General features: G+C 41.0%; 1 protein-coding gene and 1 non-coding gene across 2 annotated transcripts in view; one reads left to right on the top strand and one right to left on the bottom strand.

The window, feature by feature from the left end:
• The window catches only part of gse1 (Gse1 coiled-coil protein), a 322,402-nt gene that overhangs the window by 158,496 nt on the left and 141,741 nt on the right, over window positions 1-22,165 (top strand). The gene's annotated exons all lie outside the window — the stretch shown is intronic.
• Window positions 9,965-10,068, bottom strand: LOC116410620. Its single transcript, XR_004222535.1, has one exon. It is a non-coding gene; the product is annotated as a U6 spliceosomal RNA (small nuclear RNA).

The following is a 22,165-nucleotide window of genomic DNA, read 5'->3' as shown; positions in this document are numbered from 1 at the left end:
AGGCTAAATCCTTCCTAGTTAGTACCAGAACTAGCAGCAGTCCTGTAGTACAAGTACAGGTACAGGTATCGGACCGCTTATCCGGAAACCCATTATACAGAAAGTTCCGAATTACGGAAAGGCCATCTCCCATAGACTCCATTATAAGCAAATAATTAAAATTTTTAAAATTGATTTTCTTTTTCTCTGTACAGGTATGGGACCTGTTATCCAGAATGCTTGGGACCTGGGGTTTTCTGGATAAGGGGTCTTTCCGTAATTCAAATCTTCTACCTTAAGTTTGCTAAAAAAAAATATTTAAACAGTAATTAAACTCACTAGGATTGTTTTGGCTCCAATAAGGATTAATTATATCTTAGTTTGGATCAAGTACAAGGTACTGTATATACTCGAGTATAAGCCTAGTTTTTCAGCACCCAAAATGTGCTGAAAAAAGGCACCCTTGGCTTATACTCGAGTCGGGTGTCATGGGTCCCTCCAGACTAGCACCCTCTCTCCTTTGTGTGCAAATTAGGCCACCTGCAACCAGACCCTCCAGTGCCCTGGCCTAGGCTCCCACTAGCAATACTTATTTCCCCTTACATCTCCTCCGGGACTGGGTCTGCTGCCAGTTTGCCAATGTGCAATGAGCGTGGGGTAGTACTCATATTGTTTTTGTTGACCCTCTTCTCCACTTACAGAGCTAGTTTACTGTTTTTCTTTGAAAGAAATATTGAATAACATATACCCCACTGATGCCTCAATTAATGTAATTTTATTGGTATTTATTTTGATTATTGAAACTTAGCAGAAGCTGCGGCATTTCCCACCCTAGGCTTATACTTGAGTCAATAAGTTTTTCCAGTTTTCTTAGGTAAAATTAGGTACCTCGGCTTATATTCGGATCGGCTTATACTCGAGTATATACGGTACTATTTTATCATTACAGAGAAAAAACAAACCCTTTTTAAAAATGTGAATTATTTGATTAAAAAGGAGTCTATGGGAGATGGCCTTTCCGTAATTTGGAACTTTATAGATAATGGGTTTCCGGATAAGGGGTCCGATACCTGTAATAATAAAACAGTACCTTGTACTTGATTCCAACTAAGATATAAATGACTTTTATTGGAGCTTAAACAATCCTATTGGGTTTAATTACAGTGTAAATATTTTTTTTAGCAGACTTAAAGGAGAAGGAAAGTCCAAGTCACTTGGGGGTGCCAAAATGTTAGGCACCCCCAAGTGACTTAAATCGCTTACCTTTTACCCCAGGCTGGTGCCCCTGTACGGAGAGAACAGCACCAGCCCGGGGTAGCAGCGATCACTTCCTTGTTCGCTGCGCGCGCAGTAGAGTGAAAAGCCGAACTTTGAACAGAGAAGTCGGCGTTTCACTCTACTGCGCATGCGCCTGTCCCGGACATTTGCCAGCAGCGCGAATAGGGAAGAAGAAAGCGCTCGCTACAGGTACCCCGGGCTGGTGCTGTTTTCTCCTAACAGGGGCACCAGCCTGGGGTACAAGGTAAGCGATTTAAGTCACTTGGGGGTGCCTAACATTTTGGCACCCCCAAGTGACTTAGACTTTCCTTGTCCTTTAAGGTAGGAGATCTAAATTACAGAAAGACCCCTTAGCTCGAAAACCCCAGGTCCTGAGCATTCTGGATAACGGGTCCCATACCTGTATAATGTAGACATTATATATTTAAATTTTCTGTCTGTGGAACTTAAGAAAATAACTTGTTTTTGTAATAATAAGACAGTACCTTTTATATGACCCCAGCTAAGATATATTCAAACCTTATTGGAGGCAAAAACAATCCTATTGGGTTTATTTATTTTTTTTTAACAATCTAGTAGACAAAGTATGGATATAGGCTTTTATGAAATCTATGACAGAATTTTTGAGAATCACAAAGAGGTTAGGAGAGAGGGCACAGTGCTGCCCAGTTCTGCCAGCTCAGATATTGGGCACAGATGGCTCAGAGAGAATGTAACAGGCAGCATGCTTATTTTATACGCCTGCCCCCAGAGATTTTCTACCCAAGCTGTATGTACTGCGATACACACCGTTTAGGAACTTTTATCAGCTATTGCTAACATTAGATCTGCTTATTTCTCCTTTATGGGATTGTATAGATTGTTATATATTATATTATAGACATTGAACAGTGTATTACAGTTTTACAGCAATTACATTTTGTATGGAGTTTACTGGTAAGTATGTCATGATTTTTGTGCCACAATTCCTTTATAATAAGGGGTTCTATGGCTCTGCTGGTAACTATGCATTGATTTTGGTGCCCAGTTACTTTATAAACGTCTCTTGTGTCCGAGGAATAGGTACAAAATAGATGAGGAGGCAGAATAACAAAAGAAAACATTTGTCTAAATTGGTCCCTTTTTCATGTCCTCCCAAATGGCTTCTAGGTCACATCTTTATCCTCCACAGTTGTACATAGGCTTTAGATCATTCACGTTCCTTCACTGTCATGTGTCACCTCCTGTAGCTCCACTGACAGACACAGTATCAGCCTGTGTGAAGCTACATGGAGCAAATATTGTCACAAAAAGCATACTTTCATGTTTCCGTATATGATCTGCTTTGTGTACCCCTGGCCTAAGTCAACTATGTCTGTTTCTGCCATTTACTTAATGTTTCACCTATTGAACCGTTTCCATCTGTTTATCCCGGAGTTGTTATTAGATTACCAATACTAAAATGCAAAGACATTTGGCAGCGACTGGTCCATGTGAGCATAAAATATGGGTAAGAAAATGGCCCACCCTGTGTTTCAAATAAAAGTGAAATTATTCATATACTTCATTATAGTCACTTTGCAAGTTGATAGTTAGTGAATGAGTATTTCACTATAAAACCTTATATAGTTTTGTGCAGATATTCAAGTTTGTAATGTTCAGAACTTGAGAACTTCACTTGGAAGTATGTGGTCTGAGTCATTTTAAATTAATGAACCAAAAATTGGTCTCACAGCCTTAACCAAAATGTTAAAGATAATTCTTTCTAATGCCTCTATTCAGAGACTTATAAAAACAAGTTAAGTGAAGCAAAGCAGATTTTATTTTCAGCTTCTTGCTTATGGACCCCATGCTGATGGATATACCACAGCTAACATTAAAGTAAATCAGAGAAAGTGATCATTAGCAAGAATATAAGTGAGACCTCATTCCATCTTGGCCTTGTGACTTCCTTAAAGCATTAATATTGAGCAAAATATTTCATAAAGGGGATGCAATATATAGGGGCAGAGTTGGACAATTATTGTTTCAAACCAACCAGAATTTAAACTCTAAAAAATGAGACAATTTAGGCCTTGTTATTAACCCACACTAACCATGTCCAGTAATGACCCGATCCACTCAAATTAGGGACTGCTGTGTGAAAAACTGGACCATTCAGGGAGGGAGAGATTAATTCAGAGCACTGGATTCCAAAATTAGCATTTTTAAAGGAGAAGGAAAGGCTAATAAAGAGTTAATCTCAAGCTGCAGGCATACCTTCAGTTCTCTCAATAGTGCCCTTAAAGGAGACATATTGGATAAATGGGAAAAAAGGTAATTTTGTAGGCAATTATGAATAATATCCGGTGCTGGTTTCCCTTTGGGCTAAACATTAACCCTATCTGTAACAATGGCCCCTTTATTGGAGCTCCCTATAGATCCTCTCAGGTCCCTGTCTGGGTTTCACATGAGGGGTGGGCGTGTCCTAACGGTCCCTGCCAGAAGCACAGTAGGAGGGGGAGAGCCAATCACAGCCCTGCAGTCACACAAGCAAAGACAGGCTTTAGTTCCCTATCAGGTCAGCCTAGCTGCTGATTGGTTCCTATCCCACAGTGCAGGGTACGGAGGGCCGCCGGCTCCCCAGCTCATCCAGAGAATTCAGCCAGCAGGAAGTGGAACAGATGGGTGGGGCTAGTGGGGATTTTGTGGAATTTCTCAATAAATCAGTCAGAAACACAACTTTTTTAAGCACAATCCTTCTATATCTAGAGTAGTATAATTCCCTGGTACATTCATAATTTTTATAGGATATGTCTCCTTTAAATCTCTCCATATTTCTCCTGTTCAGATGATCAGAAGCCAAACAGGAAGAAAAAACGCTGAGCTGTGTAAAGAAAGTTCCCATAATGTCTCGCTCCTGCACCGAGACCCAGACCAAGTGTACATGCTCAGTTTGTAAGACTATGAGTCAGCTTCCTGCTGATTGGCTCAGATCCACATTCCTAAGGGGGGGGGGGTGAGTTCTTAGCATTCTTGAGGGGGGGGAAGCAGGAGAGGGGAGAGAGCTGCGTGTCTCTAGCAGAGAAAACCAGACACAAGAAATCTTTTGACAGAGAAGTCAGTGCAGCGTTTCTGTGAGTGCTTATGGCTGTATTTACATAGACCTTTCTGATAAAGCTTACTTAGTTTTTACCTTTCTTTCTCCTTTAACATAACATAAACCTTCTTTGTATGTAATTAGTTTGATGTCTACACTCCTCTGTTGTACAACACTATATACTTTGTTACATTATAAATATATTCAGTGTAGGATGTGTTATTCAGTAAAATGAGAGAACTGGAGAAAGACAGGAGTGGGAGCGGAAGTGACAGCATCAAACGGAGCATTCAGTGCTGTAGATTTGATTTGTTGCTGTTCTGTGTAATTAGCTAATTAGGATTTTTTTGGTTTGAATTTATTCAATACTGTATTAGCATATGTTATAAACATACATAATTATATTAGCGTGTTATAAACAGGAACTAGGAAGTTGGTTAGCTCTCAGACAGATATGGCTCAGGAATTCTCATTACCTATATTCATTGGCATGACAGAAAATGGTGTTTTAATGGTGGTATTTTGCCTGAGAGGACTGAGAACCAAAATAACCCATGTGAAATAAGCATACACTATCTGCCCTAAAAATGGATTACCCCTATAACGTGCTTTGACACAAAAGAGGTACGTGTAGGGGGCGGAATCAGGGCTCCTTCCTTAAAAAGCTGCAGCCCTTGGAGCACCCCTGGTCTTGGGAATAAATCAAAGATTGCCCATTGAAGCTGGCCATACATGGGCAGTTCAGATACACTCTCTGACCAATCAGCCCATGGGCCAAATGGACAGAGAGTGTACAAAGGGCCATACACTGTATGGCCTCCTTTCTTTTGTTTCAGTCATTCGATCAAACAGCCCAAAGGTTTGTAACAGCAAGAAGTGAAGAGAAGCTGTGGCTCATTTAGCAATTCACTATTCCCTGGCCAGATAAAAATTTCCAGACCTGCCGAAACCAACCAATATCTAAAATATAGGCCACCATACACATAAAAATGACACTTTGTTTAATATATTTTTGGTCTCTGTTTGGTCAGCTTAACAATGTAAAAGAGATTATAATAAGCCATTATACTTATAGTTGGAATCTAATGAAAAAGTGGGAGGACATATATAGTTACCCCTTGGAGAAAAACTATACAGAATAAACATTTTGTATCCTGTCTTTTTTTTTTCAAGTACTGCTTGCAAATAACTATTCTAAGTGGATGATCCTTAAGGGGTTAATAAACTGCTCACAGTACATTCTGCTTCGTGCCCATTGCCTTCAGGCTCTATGTGGTACTATTCAAGCGACTTCTCGTGCCGAAAACCATACTACACTAAAGCTGTGATCAGGATGTTCACTGGCTGTGCTTCTATAATAAACACTAGGCAAATTTGCCCATGGACAGTAACCCATAGCAACCAATCAGTGATTGGCTTTTTTCAGATAGATGCAGGTAAAACAATAAATGCAGCAATTTGATTGGTTGCCATGGGTTACTGCCCACAGAGAAATTCGCCCGGTGTTGATGGCCCACCAGGATACCAGGTGGTGCCATCTCAATCCAACACTGTTGATAAATAACCTGGAGTGGGTTTGCATAAGCCTGTAGAATTTTCTATAAATACTGAAAAATTCGAGGCAAAAAGTATGTATGTATATCTTCATTTATAAAGCACTACTTATGTATGCAGCGCTGTACTGTAGAACAATAAATTAATACAACAAACAGAGGTTTGTTACAATAATAGATTAATACAAAGTATGATAATAAATACAAATGCATACAAGGAACGGTTGCAATAAATTTGTAGGCTGCATGGTAGTTGTAATCCCAAAAAATAACATTTTGTCTAATAAAAGAAAGTATAATTCTAATCAACATTCCAGTATACTGAGGTTCTCGCTATTGAAGCAATGTAACAGAAAGAAGCCAACACTCCTTCAGCCTAGACTCCAGTTTCCACAATATTTTGCATGCTTCTTCACAGGTAATCTAATCAACTGGTTATCGCACATTGTTTTCAGCAATGCCAATAATAGCTAAACAACTAACACTTTTGATAGTAGGCATATTTACAAATACATTTTTACAACTGAAAACTTGTAATGTATGTATAATCAAAAGTTGCTTAAAGTTACATTTGCTTAGAGCAACATTTTATTTTAGAGTTCAGTACCCAGTTTATTAAAAAAAAAAAAAAGGAATTTTTCGAGTATGGGTGGGTGCCCACATGCATGTGGTGCTCAAGGAATCATCCTACTATATACTATTACACATGTAATGGCCAACTACTGAATGGCTGCTACTGGTTACAATGCTGTTTTTGTATATATACCCTTAACCTATAGACGACAGGGAAGCAATAAGAATCATGTCACTAAGAAATCCAGCTTGCTTTTATATATAACATTGTTTCTTTCCAGATTTTGCACATCAACTCTATCTTATTGCTGCCTCATTGTATTTGCAGATGTTTTGTTTTGGCACCTTTTGCACTATTTGTGTATGGGACTCTTTACATGTATTTTTGCTTATTGTTTTCCTTACTACATATTTAATTTTCTGGGGTGCCATACATCTGATTTTATCATCAGTAAATATTTACATATACAGACAGTGTGTTTAGTCCCTTTGTAGTTATCAAGAAAGGACATTTTTGCATATTTTAACCAGTTAGCTGCAAGCAATATGTACTCACCCCCAATGCCTGCTATAACTGAGAGCTTGCACATACACCACTGCTATTTTAACCAATTATTTCCTGACTTGCTAGCAACTTTAGGGTTAACTGACTGATTTGACTAAACATAGGCAGGAAGGTGGTTGCCATCTGCATAGTGATTAAAAGCCCAGAGGATGATAAATAGACAAGGAACACTTTTATTGGATTGCAGTTTGGGAGAAGCCAGGATGGGTTTTGGCAGGGTGCTAATGACAGGCATCTGTTCCAGCCCAGTGCTGCTGTCTGCGGTCAGCTCCCTCCCCACCTCCCTGCCTAGACCTATCCCCTCTGTGGTGAGTGGTCTGGAAGGCACTAAAGGAGCTGGGCCATCATCTTGTAACCACTATAAACTACCATCTTGCAAAATATGGCTAAAGACTTTTTTCATTTCAGGAGAGAAATATGTAATTAGTGTAAAACACCTAGATTTTATTAATCCTTATAAGGTATTGCACAGCTGGCCTCATTTCATTCTATTGAGTAGCGGGCATTTGAACTGGCAAAACAAATAGCAGAGTTGATGTTGTACCTGTATCAAGCTTGATTCCTATAGGGGTGTTGGCTGCCCATACGTGGACCAATAAAACTGCAGATTAAGTCCATCCAGACTATGTTGGCAACTTATTGGCCCTTGTAATAGGCCCCTTCTACCTATCTGCCCAACTGACTAAAAATAATTTGTCCACTCCACTAACTTTAAGGGCTGTGGCATATGGGGGAGATTAGTCGCCCGCGACAAATCTCCCTTGTCACAGGCGACTTATCTCCCCAAAATGCCATCCCACCGGCGAAAATGGAAATCGCCGAAATTGCAGAAGTTGCCTTGAGCGGAAACTTCCGCGATTTGGTAGAATTCTACCCCATCTGATGATTCAGCGTTACAAGGTGCTAAAGGTTTCGTAGATAATATTGGTGCATGTATGGGCACCATTAGACCAATGACAGACAAGGAGATTAGTCACTCCGTAATCTCATCTAGCTGGCAACTAATCTCAAATGCTTTCCTTCCGGCGACAATGTAAATGACCAGTAGGAAAACATACTGTATGTGTCCCTTAAGCTTTCTAAAGGCGCCTGAAGTTTCCTTGCGAGGCAACTTTGGGTGACTTCCTGATTTGCATTCTCGCTTGTAGGAAAGCATTAGAGGAGATTAGTCAAGGGTGACCAGATCATTAAAAAATTTGGGGACACGTCTAGAAAATCCATCTTGAAGGGCTGCACTGATTACAGTTAAAATAAATGTCATTAGTGCAGCCCTGCAACATACATTTGTTATGTCCCTGTTCCTGAATTTTCAAGTGATCTGATCACCCTAGTATTAATTACCATTGCTAAAGGAAATTAATCGCAGGGCGACTAATCTCCTCGTCTGTCATCGGCTTTAGGATTAAGGTTAGCCTCATAAGAATTATCTGATTTAATGCGGATTACAGTGAGATGCATCTCTTATCTTCTCTTTGCTTGGCCACAGGTTTAAAGGCTGAAAGATGATTCTCCTACCTGAGATTGGGGATACTCCAGGTGTAGTAGTGTGAAAGGAGAACTAAACCCTAAAAAATTAATATGGATAGAAATGCCATATTTTATATACTAAACTTACTGCAGCAGTCTAAAGTTTCAGCATCACTATAGGAGTAAAGATCTAGGTCTTTACAGTTGTCACAGGAGCTCCCCATCTTGGATTCTTTTAGATGTGCAACACTGACATGCTCAGTGTGCACTGGGCAGCTATTGAGAAGCTAAGCTTAGGGGCTGTTGCAAATTATCAAGCAGAAAATAAGGTTTGCCTGTCATATAAACTGATGCTACAGGGCTGATTATTAAATTCTAATGCTAATTGCTCTGGTTTCATAGCTGCCATGTAATGTGAATCTAAATGAATTAATATTGTATACATTTATATCCTCTGCATACTGTGCATTTTGCGTCGGTCCCTAAGCTCAGTAAGGGACAGCAGCACAGAACTTGGCAGTGAATCAGCAGAAAAGAAAATGGGGAGCTACTGGGGCATCTTCAGAGGCACAGATCGTTCCTGTGAAAGGACTGTGGTTACCTTGGGCTGGTACAAAAGCCTAAAAAATAATGTTTAAAACATTTCAAGCATACTTCCTTAGTTAAGCTTTACTTCTCCTTTAAGTTTCTCTGCTAATACTTTTAATCTTATGGTTGCTGCTGTGGGAATACTGCCTATATAGGACATCTAAAGTCGCTGTGTTATATTTCTTTCTGAGATATTATCCACTACATTTAATAAGTGTAGTTGTAGTGAATTCAGTAGTCTTGCAAGATTTGTACCCCAAAACATTGCAGGGCAGCATTTTTTGTGACTGGCTCATACTGTGAAATGTACTCCAGCAGGCAATTGCTCATGTGTCAGTCTACCTTGAGGCTTGATAGCTTGTAAAACAGATTAAAGAGGTTATAATTTGTCTGTGCCACGTATTATCACCTGCAAGTAACAACATGAAAGATTCAACAAAAATACTTGTGGTGGCTTGGGTGCAATGTTAGCCTTCCTTTTGCCACTTAAAGGACACAAGTTAATTTGAAGGTGAACAACCCCTTTAACAAACAGTCATTTTGAGGACAGAGTGTATGTATGGATATATTTATTTATAAAGCGCTACTTATGTACGCAGCGCTGTACAGTAGAATACATTAATACAAACGGGATTATTAAGATAATAATAGATAAATAAAAAGTATAACAATAAATACAGATAAATACAAGATAAATACAGTTGCACTAAGTTAAGAGTCAAAGACACAAGAGGATGGAGGTCCCTGCCCCGTAGAGCTTACAATCTATATGGGAGGGTAACTTACAGACACAAATAGGCAAATGCAGTATAAGTGCTGTAGGTCACAGTGGGTGACATTACAATATAAGTGCTAGTTCTCAGGTCAGGTGCTGGGTGAGTGCTCCAAAAGGTAGTCTTTAAGAAAAATATGGAACGCTTCACAAATTTGCATGTCATCCTTGCGCAGGGCCATGCTAATCTTCTCTGTATCGTTCCAATTTTAGTATATGTGCTGTCGAAGCGAGCGGGTAACCAATCTCAGTAACTGACAGCAGCACAGAGCTTGGCAGTGAATCAGCAGAAAAGAAGATGGGGAGCTACTGGGGGCATCTTATCTGCCTTAATCTTATTTGCCTTCCCAGATTACCTTAAAGTCAGTATACAGAAATATTATTAAGATATTAATACAATTATCTTAACGTTAGTATACAGATATATTCAGGACTCTAAAGCTGGCCATACATGTAAAGATCCACTCGTTCTTTCACTAACAGGGCCGGTGAGCAGGTGAGACCCTTGCCTCAGGTGGCAAGAAGTGGCCAGTTACCTAGGGCAATAGCAGTCCCAGAATTGGCACTGCTCACTTATATGCCCATCTTGAGTTGGGCAATATTGGGCTGATCAGATTGTTTATGCCTCAGGCCAATGACTGGATTGTAATTGCTACTATGCTGGCCATGAATGCACAGATGCAGATCTCGATCAGACTAGAAAATCAAACCTGCCGATAGATGGCTTTTATTGAACCATGTGGCACCTTTAGGCTAATAGCAGACAGGTAATTCTCTCCACTGGTGTATATGTGCAATTGTTTAATAGCTGGTCCAAGATTTTTTGCATGGAAATTCCAAAGTATGTGCCAAAATTCACTTTTTGTATGTACTGACGAGCTTATCCCATTCCTATCAGCTGACTCACATTCAGAGAGTGTAAGCCAGTGGATTACTTTTCTCTGTTGGTGTATCCAAATTCTTGAAGTAGAGCTGTAGCCAGTCTTCCATTCAGTGACTAGATTCCCTTTTCATGTAAGATATACAAACAGCTGTGATGAAGCCTTTAGGGGCCCATACATGAATGCTTACCTCTCCTGACCTGACCACCTCGTGTTTATCTATAGATCTAGCAGGATAGAGAATCACATTGACTGAGGGCTGGACAGGGCTCCCTATGCGATACAGTGATTGTGCTGAGGGCAGAAAAATAACTTCAGGCTAATTTGGCACACCTGAATGGGCATATTGGGCAGCCAGTGAATCTCTCAATGGATGGCCTTCTTAAGCCATGTTACATGTTACTGATTCTTTTCCTGCATACCCTGGAAATTACCTTGTTGGGCCAGTTTGGCCAATTCACTGTAAGTGAGTCTTTTATCCAGCCAAATTCATAGGAAGTGAAACAGAACATTCAAATCATTTAGCGTTAAAAAAAAAAAGAAATCTGTAATCTATTGTGACCACGGTAAACAGCAGTATGTAAATTCTCTACTTTATGTGAGGCCTCATTTCCATACAGGATGGCTGCTGCAAGATGAAAATTTGGGGGAAGGGAGCAGGTTCTAACCTGCTGCTTGCCGGAGAGAAAAGCAATATACTTATGCATACCACAACCATACCATCCATTTCTCTTATTTGTGATGAATTTTGATTATTATATATAATTACATGCTGCCCCCTGAAGCCTGATACACAGGTTTGTTTGTGCCAGAGCAATTGCCCGAAATAAAAATTCTTGCTGCCTGATAACCCGTATCAGTACATGAATGGGGCCATAGGCAAGCATGTAAATAGAACAGGGTGCAATAGTGATGGAGCCTGTGAGTCGGTTGGTCAGATCCATGCAATTTGGCCATATACCCCAGGTACACAATATCCCATTAATTGGCCACGGCGGGGCCAATTCTGTACCAGCTTGATTCATGAAGACTCCATGTTCTATTGCAACTAGGGGCTAATTTGTGTTTGTGTTGCTTCAGGAATATTGGTCAGTAATATGTACTTCCAGGTTATCTCCCTGTGTCCAAGGTTAAAAAATGGATTTCCAGCTGAAATGTATTTTATTTTTCAGTTAAGTAAGCTTAGCAGCACTAAAAATATTTAGAAATAATATAATAGAAATATAAGTAGTTTTAAATGTATTTAATGTTGAAAGATATATTTACATAGGATTGGAATATGATTAAATAATTTTTTATAAAATCTTTAGATAATAAGATCCACTGAGCAGGTCCTATTTTTTTCCTCCTATACTGATCAGTTTTTGTATATAATTTGTATGTTTAATGTACCCACACTTTTGTTATACACTGCTTCGGAATATGTTGGCACTTCATACATGTAATTAATAACAGTACTAATAATATTAAGGCTCTCCAAACCAGACACATGGCTGCAATACAGCTGGAATCCAGAAGAGGGCACATGTTGCTCTGATGATTTAACAGCGTGAACACTGACAGGCATAAATAATCATCCTGGAAAAACATTGGGGGTATTAAAGGTGAACCTGCTCATATTTGACCTTCTGTTTGCTACGAGGTCAATGGCCAGTGGAATAGACAAGCCTTTTATTCTCTGGCGGCTTGCATATGTTCCCTGGTAGCAGCCATACTGCTGGAATTGAGCATAGCTTTACAAAAGATCACGTGAACGTAAAGTTTTATTTGAAAAATGTGTGTCTCTCTTTTAGACACTTTTTCATTCCTGTTAAGCATGGTGAATTTTACAAGACCTAGTTTTTACTTCCTCCATTTTCAGCCTGCTCTTCAGATACTGCTGTAGCTGAGCAGAGTTACTGCATGGGGTGGGTTAAAGTAGGAGGGAGACTAAAGGTGACAGAATGAATGAGTGTGTGACACCAGCTGACTGTCTGACTCACAGGAATTCTGGAACCCCCCCAAGTAACCTCTGACCCTGGTGGATGATACAAGACGCCTTCTGTTTCTTTTTAGACTTTCTGGGGTCAGGGGCACAGCTTTTCCACTCCCTTATTAAATATGTTTCTAACTCAGCACTGTTAATCCGTCAGAGACAGAGACAAAGTTTGGGCGTTTCTTCCAGACTTCATGGAGTTTCATTTGACATCCAAATGTTGGTCACTTAATTGAGTCGCTTAATTTGCACATTAAGGATTTATTCATTAAAAAGGACCAAATAAGGCATATGTACTTATCATCTTTTAGTTAAAAAAAAATGCATATATTATATACCAGTTCTTCTCTTCTGCCAATGGTGAATTTTGTATTTGTTGCAGTTCATGCTTTGTGATTCCTTTCTTGAAATTACCAATAGGGCACAATTCCCTGTGTGTCACTGCCTTAAAAGGAAACAAATAATAAAAAAAAAAAAATTAACATCCTTTGGTGCTGATTTTTCCCTAAGTTTTTGTAGGGTGATACATGTAAATACCCTTTTCCACAGGTCTGGTAACCTGCAAGGTTTGGAGCAAGTTAACTAGTGACACTCATGAGATATATGTAACTGTACAATGTGACAATGAGGAAAGAGTGAGCAACTACTAGAAACTACTAGAAATCAAAAATTAGGTTTCTGTAAGGCCCAAGGGAGTAAAGTCGTGACTCGCTGCTATTGTACATTATTTTTTATTTGGATAAATGATCAAACAGTATTGTTCTAATAATAAAAATATTTTTAGTATTATTATCAATACAAAGAGCAATGAGTAGTAAATCTACCACAATACTTTCTGGGGGCATAGTTAAAAATACTCAGTAGAGAGCAATAAAAATTTCTGGCCTTCTTTAAAAATATTGGGCCTGGAAGTCTGCATCAGTGTTGGGTGCACTTTTGGGCCAGTTAGTGGCAGGGTCGGGCTGGTGGGTGCAGGGCTTACCGGGGCTACTGCCTCAGGGGCCCCTGTACCCCCCCAAATGGGCCCCCACTGCGGCCTTCAGCACGTTGGTGGCTTGGGGAGGCACCCTGCAGGGACAGGGCCACCGGGGCCCACCTGATTTTTTCTCAGTGCCCAATCCGACCCTGGTTAGTGGTCAGGAGCTTAGGTTGATGCCACAAGGGGATAATTCTTGGTCTGCAGATAAACTCAAGCTGAGAATTAGCCCCTGTGCTGGCATCAGCCTTTCCCTGTGCTAGAAGCATTGCGTTGGGCCAGGTACAGGAACACATATCAGACTTTGGTACCAAAACACACAAGAATGCATTTTGGCGCCAAAATCCGTTTCATACACCCAATCCTTCAGGTGCAAAGAAAGGCTGATGCCAGTGTAGGGTCTCATTCTTGGCCTGCATTTATCTGCAGGCCGAGACTCAAGCCCATGTGTCACTAGCCTCTTGTTGGCAACTCTGGTGTTAACTGCTGTTTAAAATATTGCATTATCACAAAGAGAATAAGACTGTGGCTTTGGACCTACATTTGAAAAGCAAACACTGTAAACCGTAAATGGCACATGATGTGTAACTTGACTGGGTGTTTGTAATTTCTGATAATCACAATATAACAAGCTAATTTAAATCCTTAACCTCAATGTATTCTTAGTGGGATGGGCGTATACTCTCAGGGAGTGTTTCTTCCTATGGAGAGAGGGCGCAGGAAGATATCTAATCAGTGATAATTAAAATTACTAATGTTTCCTTGATAGCTGCTGTTTTAAATCAGATAACTGTGTGGCCTTTCAGCACTCTGCCTTTAACCCAATTAATGTTACTTGGCAACTGAAGGGTTGTTAGAACAAGAGCCCCTGAAGGCCTGACCTCCTGACTGCTTGTGGTTTGGGCTCTCCCCTTTATTTATTGCCCTTTGCCCTTCAAGACCTTTAAAGTCTGTTTTTGATCCTTTGTATGAAGCCCCTAGCTGAGAGGTCAGCAGGTTTTTTAACCATTTGAATGAACTGTGTGACACTTCTTCTGTGGCACAGAACTAGAATAGCATGCATGAATGCACATGTGTATGTGTGTGTTTGTGTGTGTGTGGTGGGGGTTAGGGAATGGGTTGGTAATCACTGATCACCCTGCCTGCAATCCCGTCTGTAACATGCACCTGCCGTTGATCAGACAGTGGTTCAAACCAGTGTACAGATTCTACAAGAGGGAACATTAGTATATGTATAGAATGTATTGCATATTTAGAAGACAAAACATATAAAGGATTGTCCTCAGCTGCCTTACAGAACCTTCATAAGGCACAGGGTAAGATGGGGCCAGATGGATGTGCCCTGATGTGTGTGGCAGGGCACAGGTGCTGATTAAGCTGCTATGGCATCCGAAGCACTCCTTCCCCCTGCAGAGGATTAGCAGTCAGGAAAGGCAGGCTGTTTGTGTGAGCTGCTCAGATAGAGGAAAGCAGTAACAGTCCCTCAGTGTAATCACTGGAAGGGAATGCAGGATTCTTTAGTATTCCAGGAGAGAGGGGAGATAACAAGCCAGCAATCTGCTTTCCTCGCAGAGCCACCCTGAGCAGCTGATAAGCAAGGGCACTGAGCAACTGCCTGCCATCTGCCACTTGCAGCCCTATTATTTATCATTCACAGGCCAAGATAGGTCTAACGGGATTCTGTCTGGATAGGGCAGAGGCTTTAGGGTAATCCCAGCTATGACCATGCAGCCTTCCCCAGGAAATGCTGAATTACCTATCTGTAGGTAATTTTAAAATTGAAAGCTCCACGAGTATTTATTAGAAGCTTTTTACAGTATTTTATCAGTATTAACCACAGATCCGCAATATAGACAGAACCTCAGATTTCCACCTCTGCCTCTTGTGTATTGGGCTGTGGGAGGCTTATTCTGGGTTCAAGGTTTGTTACCAGACGATAAATCTTCACTATTGTGGGTGACTAATCTCCCCTGCATGCCATCCCACCAGCAAGAATGTAAATCAACTGTGGGGTGGTATACACATTGCTTCAGTCTCCCACAGTGTCCTTGCAAAACAAACTGAAGCAACGCGTATGCCATCGCTCCAGCAGTTTACATTCTTGCTGGTGGGATGGCATATTGCGGGGATTAGTTGCCCTGCAATAGTGAAGATTTATCGAGGGCAACTAATCTCCCCGTGTGCCAGTGCTCTAAGAGGGGGCTGATCACTGATGTCATGAGGTAGGGTTATGGGCCAATTAGGGGCTTGGTTTTGGGTCAGGGCTATGCCATGCTAGCTGGTGCTGACTGAAAATGAATGAGAAGGCAAGCTTAAAGAGGTGATAGGAAGGAAAGTGGGAGGGCAGGTAAGCAGAAGCAGGGCGGATCAGAAGTAGACCAGAGGAAGAATAACTTGTAACTTTGTAATACCCACCCAGGTCCTGACTGGTGTTCTACTAGCTAGGCTGGTGAAATACTGGCCTGGTGAAAATCCTACTTCAGTATGTAAAGTGTTTTAGATGCAGCAATTTCCACTCTTCCAGATCAAAGGGCATTTTTGGGTGAGTGCTTTTTCACCCTGAAGGAGAGGCACTTTTATGTGGGTGACAGAGCACCACACCTGTCATTGCCCTTAAGCATGGGTTGGAGTATGCATAACCCCATCCGGGTGTAGGCATGCAATGTGGATGGTGGGGAGATTCTCATTAGTACAGTAATGTCAGATTCTCTGGGTAACAAAGTACATCAGTGGAAGTTGAAAAGAGGTCTAGGTAGTGCAAAGCTTGATTCTACAATCTAGCAGTAAGAGATAGACAGGGCTATTTAGTAAAGCAATTTCAAGCTCTACTAAAGGGTTAGTAGCCATGGTGTAATCCACAAATGTAGTAGTGTATAGATTGAAGGTACTAAATAATAGAGTTGCCTTGTTGGGGTGTCAGTCTGTGATCAATTCTTCTGCATGGCATTATAACTAGAAATTGTGTGACATCTGTACTGTGCCTCTTCCAGCATTACATTTTCATCCACTTGTTAATGTGAATGGTAGTTTACTTAGGGTATGATATAGACAGCAGTAGTCTAAAACAAATTGCAGTTAGTCTTTTTTTATTTTTTGTTCTACAGGAATTGTTTTCACTTGTAAAGTGAAAGTATGTTAAAAAAAAAAACAAACACTTTACAGTGGCCAGGAGCCTCTACTATCTACCGGTATACTCTGGGTCCAAACAGAATGGTACTCAGCTCCATTAATCTGAGATTTCTCAATGCTGTCTACAGGTATCTATTATTGTTTTGGCAGTGCTGTCCAACTGGTGGCCCGGCCCGCGACCCCCCTCTGTGTGCCCCCCCCCCCACCTGTCTGGCTGCTTTGATGGCTTACTCTTGTGTAAGATTTAAATGGTATCAGTACTGTGATTAACTGGCCCCCTGCATGGTTCACACCTCAGATTCAGGCTGTAAACCCTCTGTATTGTTTAAAAATGTAATCCCCTGTGTTGTTCACACCTTTTAATCTCTGCATTGTTCACCCCCTGCAGTGTTCACACCCCTGGCTCAGACTGTAAGCACCCACATTGTTCCTCTGTTCATACCTCAGACTGTAGGAGCAGTAGTAACCCACAAATAATCCCTGCCCACTACAAAAAGAACATATACTGAGGTGGTACTGCAATTAAAAAGTTTTTTAATATATAGTTATTTTGCAGACTGTAGGAGCAGTGCCAGCATTGTGTCACTGTATGCTGCCTGTGCGTGCCATACACACAGAGTATGGCACACACAGGCAGGGTAGGGCAGGCAGAGTATGGCACACACAGGCAGCATAGGGCAGGCAGAGTATGGCACACACATGCAGCATAGGGCAGGCAGAGTATGGCACACACATGCAGCATAGGGCAGGCAGAGTATGGCACACACAGGCAGGGTAGGGCAGGCAGAGTATGGTACACACAGGCCAAGTATGGCACAAACCAGCCAAGAATGGCACACACAGTCAAAGTATGGCACACGCAGACAGGGTAGGGAAGGCAGAGTATGGCACACACAGGCAGGGTAGGGAAGGCAGAGTATGGCTGGTTTTTGCTGTTCTACAACCATTAATATGGGTATGGTCATGTGATAACATGGGTATGGTTTCAAGTGGGTGTGGTTTCAAAAAGGGGAGGGGTCAAAACTGGCTTCCATTATTGGCCCTCCACCAACCACGTAGGCCGGAAAAATTCCGGCCCATGGTACCACAGAAGTTGGACAGCACTGGTTTTGCAATCCAGTTTTTATTTGTGGCACAAAGTGGTAATCAGCTCATTCCCTGCACCAGATTAAAAGTTTCTTCTCATTTACAGTATGATGCGTTCTCTAGATTACAAGTCAACTATTAGCTGTTAACCCTAAACCTCCTCTCTCATACTTCTTCCTCTTTCCTGTAGTATTTATCTACTTTGACTTTTTCATCAATTGCGGATAGAACCTTGGGGTAGATTGTATGGCACTTTGTCACTTTGGGCTCCCCAGTTGGCAACAAAGCTAACGAAAATAACTTTCCATTGCATGCAAACCAGTTAACTCACATAATAATGAGTTATAAGGGTATAAAACTAGAAGGGCCAGGGTAATTATTTGCTGTCTACATATTACTACCAGGCCTGTACTGAATGAACTATCTCCTTCAGCCAATTCTATTTTGCTGTTATTGTGTCTTTTGTCACCATATTACCCCTTGGCCTAATATTGATCACTCTTCAGTTGTCCAAATGTCCACGACTCTTACTCCCTCCATTTTATTGACTCATTTAACTTTGCCCTTTCACCTTGTTTTAAATTACTCATTTTATATAACTCAACTGTTCCCACTTCTGTTCTCATTTCTGCTCATTTGCCTTAAGGTCCCCATACACGGGCCGATTCTAGCTACCGATATTGGCCCTTTGACCGATTCGGCAGCTAATCGGCCCGTGTATGGGGACTACTGACGGGCATGCCCGACTGATATTTGGCCTGAAATCGGCCAGATCTCGATCGGACAGGTCAAAAAATCTAGTCGGACCGGGGACCGCATCCGCGTGTTGATGCGGACCCGAACCGACTGCCCCAGTTGCCGCCAATATAATTAGCCTACACGCTCCCCAATATCGCCCACCGCCGAAGTTGCCTTGCGAGGCTTTTTCGGCGATTTGCGCGAAATCGCGCCGCCGCGTGTGCCATCCCACCGGCAACTTACATTTTCGCCGGTGGGATGGCAGATGAAGGCAACTCAGGGAGATTAGTCGCCCGCAAACAGGGAGTTTTGCTGCGGGCGACTAATCTCCCCGTGTGCCAGAGCCCTTATAATTTTCTTTTCTGTTTTCCTTTACATAAGTACCACTTCTATTTTCTGTCACCATTACCTTTATACCTATTTTGGTGTCTTTCACTTTCTCTTTGCTTTTATTCCTGCTTTCATCTCCCTCCCCACCTCCTAGATGGACAAGTGCCTTTTAATTAAGAATTGGAAACTCTGCCAAGTTTATTTTTTTAATTGGTATTCTGGTTGAAAAAAGAAGAAAAAATCTTTTGAGAGCACATCAAGCTCATTAAACTCTTGCCCTGATATTAATACAGTCCCTGGGTAGGGAAACTGGGGAAATTAAGGTTGGTAAGGCATTTGCCCAGGATCTTTGAAGCATTACAGAAGTTATGCATGTCAGGGTTCATCAATAACAAAAGAGAAAATATAGAGAAATTTATGTTATCCTACTATAAGGGGTTTAGATCCATAGATTATTTTATTTATGGAATATTAGAATGAAAGCCATGGATAACATCACATTTATCTTTACAACAGATGACAAAAAGTGGATCCAAATTAGGGAGACTGAGGTTCCATACACTAGATCCCCAATTTTACATTCCCTAGGGGTCTGTGTCAAAATGGAGCAAATTTTGGGGAAAATCTTTCAGGAATGCTTGAGGTATTCCAGATAAGGAGTCTAACTATAATTCAAGATATGCACCAAATTCATAAACAAATCCAAAAAACTTTTTTTTAATGCTTTGTGTAGCGCTTTAGAGATTCATTGTACACAGCCAATTGTGTACACTTTCAAAGCAAAATGTTGGAGGGTATGCAACAACAAAAAAACCCTGGTGGACACCAAATAGATAAAGAGAATGTAATTCAGTTACCTTTGTTTTCTGATTGTCGTACATTGTGGTGAATTGGTTTTGTGACACAGCTGTGTTAAGGCTAAATACTAAATATGAAGGAGGAACACTTTATCTGACTCCTTGTGCCTTTTTTATTTAGTTCCTTAACATGTTTATTTATCTCTGTCTCTGCCTGGGGCTCCAAAATCATACAATTTAATATGCTATATATAATAGGAGACAATTACGTTGAAAAAATTATCCCCAAAGCACTTCCTGAAACTAGTAGCGTTATATAAGAACCAACCTTAACCATTTATAGAATCAGATTAACCCCTCAGTTTCTCATTTGGTTTTGCAGCTAAGGGCAAGGTTACTTGATCATGTGCAAAATCAGGGGGAACGTCTAAATAATTTATTTGCAAATAATCAAATTTTTTTTTAAATGCAATCATTACAGCACAGTAACATGCATTTATTAGCTGTATACCTGATTTTTCATTTTCTGTCAAGTGTAGCTTAGGGGTTATACAGATTTGTTTCTTCAATGTAGTACAAACTTTTATGATGGAATATCAGTCGGAATATTGAGATCTGTGACATTTTACCTTTTTTACTAAATGTGACAGAAGCATGAGGGCACTTTGCCGCACAAACAATCGTGCAGCACTGATGAAAAATGTAACAGGAGGTTGATCACGCTGCCTGTGGGTGGCAAAGTTCCCATTATGCCCCTGTGCAGGGGTTGTATATACAGCATCTGACTCCATTACAGTTTGGGTTAAATTTTTTTACCAGAATGTTGTGTTTAATTTTTAAAACTATTTCAGGTTTTAAACATGAATTGCATTTGATTTCTAGCAATGGAACGCCTTTATTTATTAAGACAAATTAATGGCTACCAAAGAAAAATTACACAAGAAATGCCCTTACAGTCTTGGTTCTTGAGAGATAAGGTGACTAACTAATGCCACAAGCAGCTACCAGGGAATTTAAACACAATCACAACAATCACAAACAGGGTGGATAAAGTTAATTTTTCAGTACAGTAGGGTACTTCCAGGCTGATATATTAATAAATCTTTACTGAGGACCTTCAGGTTAATGTAATGCAAGGCAACTAGCTTTCTGAACATTAATACTATTAATATCCCTTCCTCTTATTTTAGCTCTAGTTCACTGCCTGATCTGTCTGGTGATCCCAACCCAAGTTGGAGTGGGGTTTGTTAAGAAGACAGATTTTGCAGTCACCTACCCCTCTATACTTGTAAGAGTTATTATCTTCCTGACATGCTGCTGTCTGGCATGTAGACAAGGAGTAATGAAGTGTTGCCGGTGAGAAGAGAGAGGTGAAGAGGTATTAACTTGGGATTTGTAGGTAAGAGGTAGGAAAATAGCTTAGCACTGTTGGATTGTGCGAGACAGTGTAGGCCGACTGGGGCTGCCAGCTTGGGCTCCCACCCACCGTGTTTTCTCCCAGTGTACCACCAGCCCAGTCTGACTTTGGGTCAGGGCCCTACTTAGCTCTTAAAAATGAGTACAGATATAGTAATAGTTGAATTATAGTTGAATTTCTAGAACATCAAATGCATAGTGACATCTAAATCGTGCCCTAACTGACCTTAAAGCTGGGTTGAAGCAGGAGAGTTAAGGTCCCCATACACCTATGGGTGGGCGATATCGGGAGAATCCAGGCTAATTCGATCGTTTGGCCCTGGGGCCAAGCGATCGAATTATAATGATGGGTATAGGCAAAGTCGGTTCGTTGATGCGGTCCCCGATCCGACTATATTTTTTAACCTGCCCGATTGATATCTGGCTGATTTCAGGCCAGATATCGGTCGGGCAGGCCCGTCGGTAGTGCCCATACATGGGCCGATTAGCTGTCGAATAGGTCTAAGGGACCGATATCGACAGCTAGAATCGGCCCGTGTATGGGGACCTTAAGTCACCATTTTCCTCAGATATCCCCCCTAATTGGTCTTCAGGCTGAGCCTCTGTCTTAGGCTGGTGCCATGCAGAGTGGATTTTCAGCCTGTGGATAAACAAAGACAGAGAATCCGCCCCTGCACTTCAAAAATCTCATTGCTGTTTCTGTACCAGGAAAAACTGTGTCAGCTACATATGCAGATTTGCTCGGAATTCCTGGGCCATTGCTGAGAATCTGCCCTACATGGCATTGGCCTTGGAATTTACATTTTTAGAGTGTACATTTCTAATAAAACTGTTTTGTGGAACTGAAAAGGGAATCAGAATGTGTGAGGACATACCACCAATATAAAAGAATAGATAAGCAACTTGCAAACATTGCACGTCTTCCATAGCATTGATGTATACACAAGTTACTAATCTGGTATTAATTAAAAAGCACCGGTTTGGGATCTAGTATCTGGAAATTG

Source organism: Xenopus tropicalis, chromosome 4 (genome assembly GCF_000004195.4).
Source record: "Xenopus tropicalis strain Nigerian chromosome 4, UCB_Xtro_10.0, whole genome shotgun sequence".
Classification (NCBI taxonomy): Eukaryota; Metazoa; Chordata; class Amphibia; order Anura; family Pipidae; genus Xenopus; species Xenopus tropicalis.
Note: the sequence above shows the minus strand (reverse complement) of the source record. Positions and strands in the feature narration are given on the sequence as shown.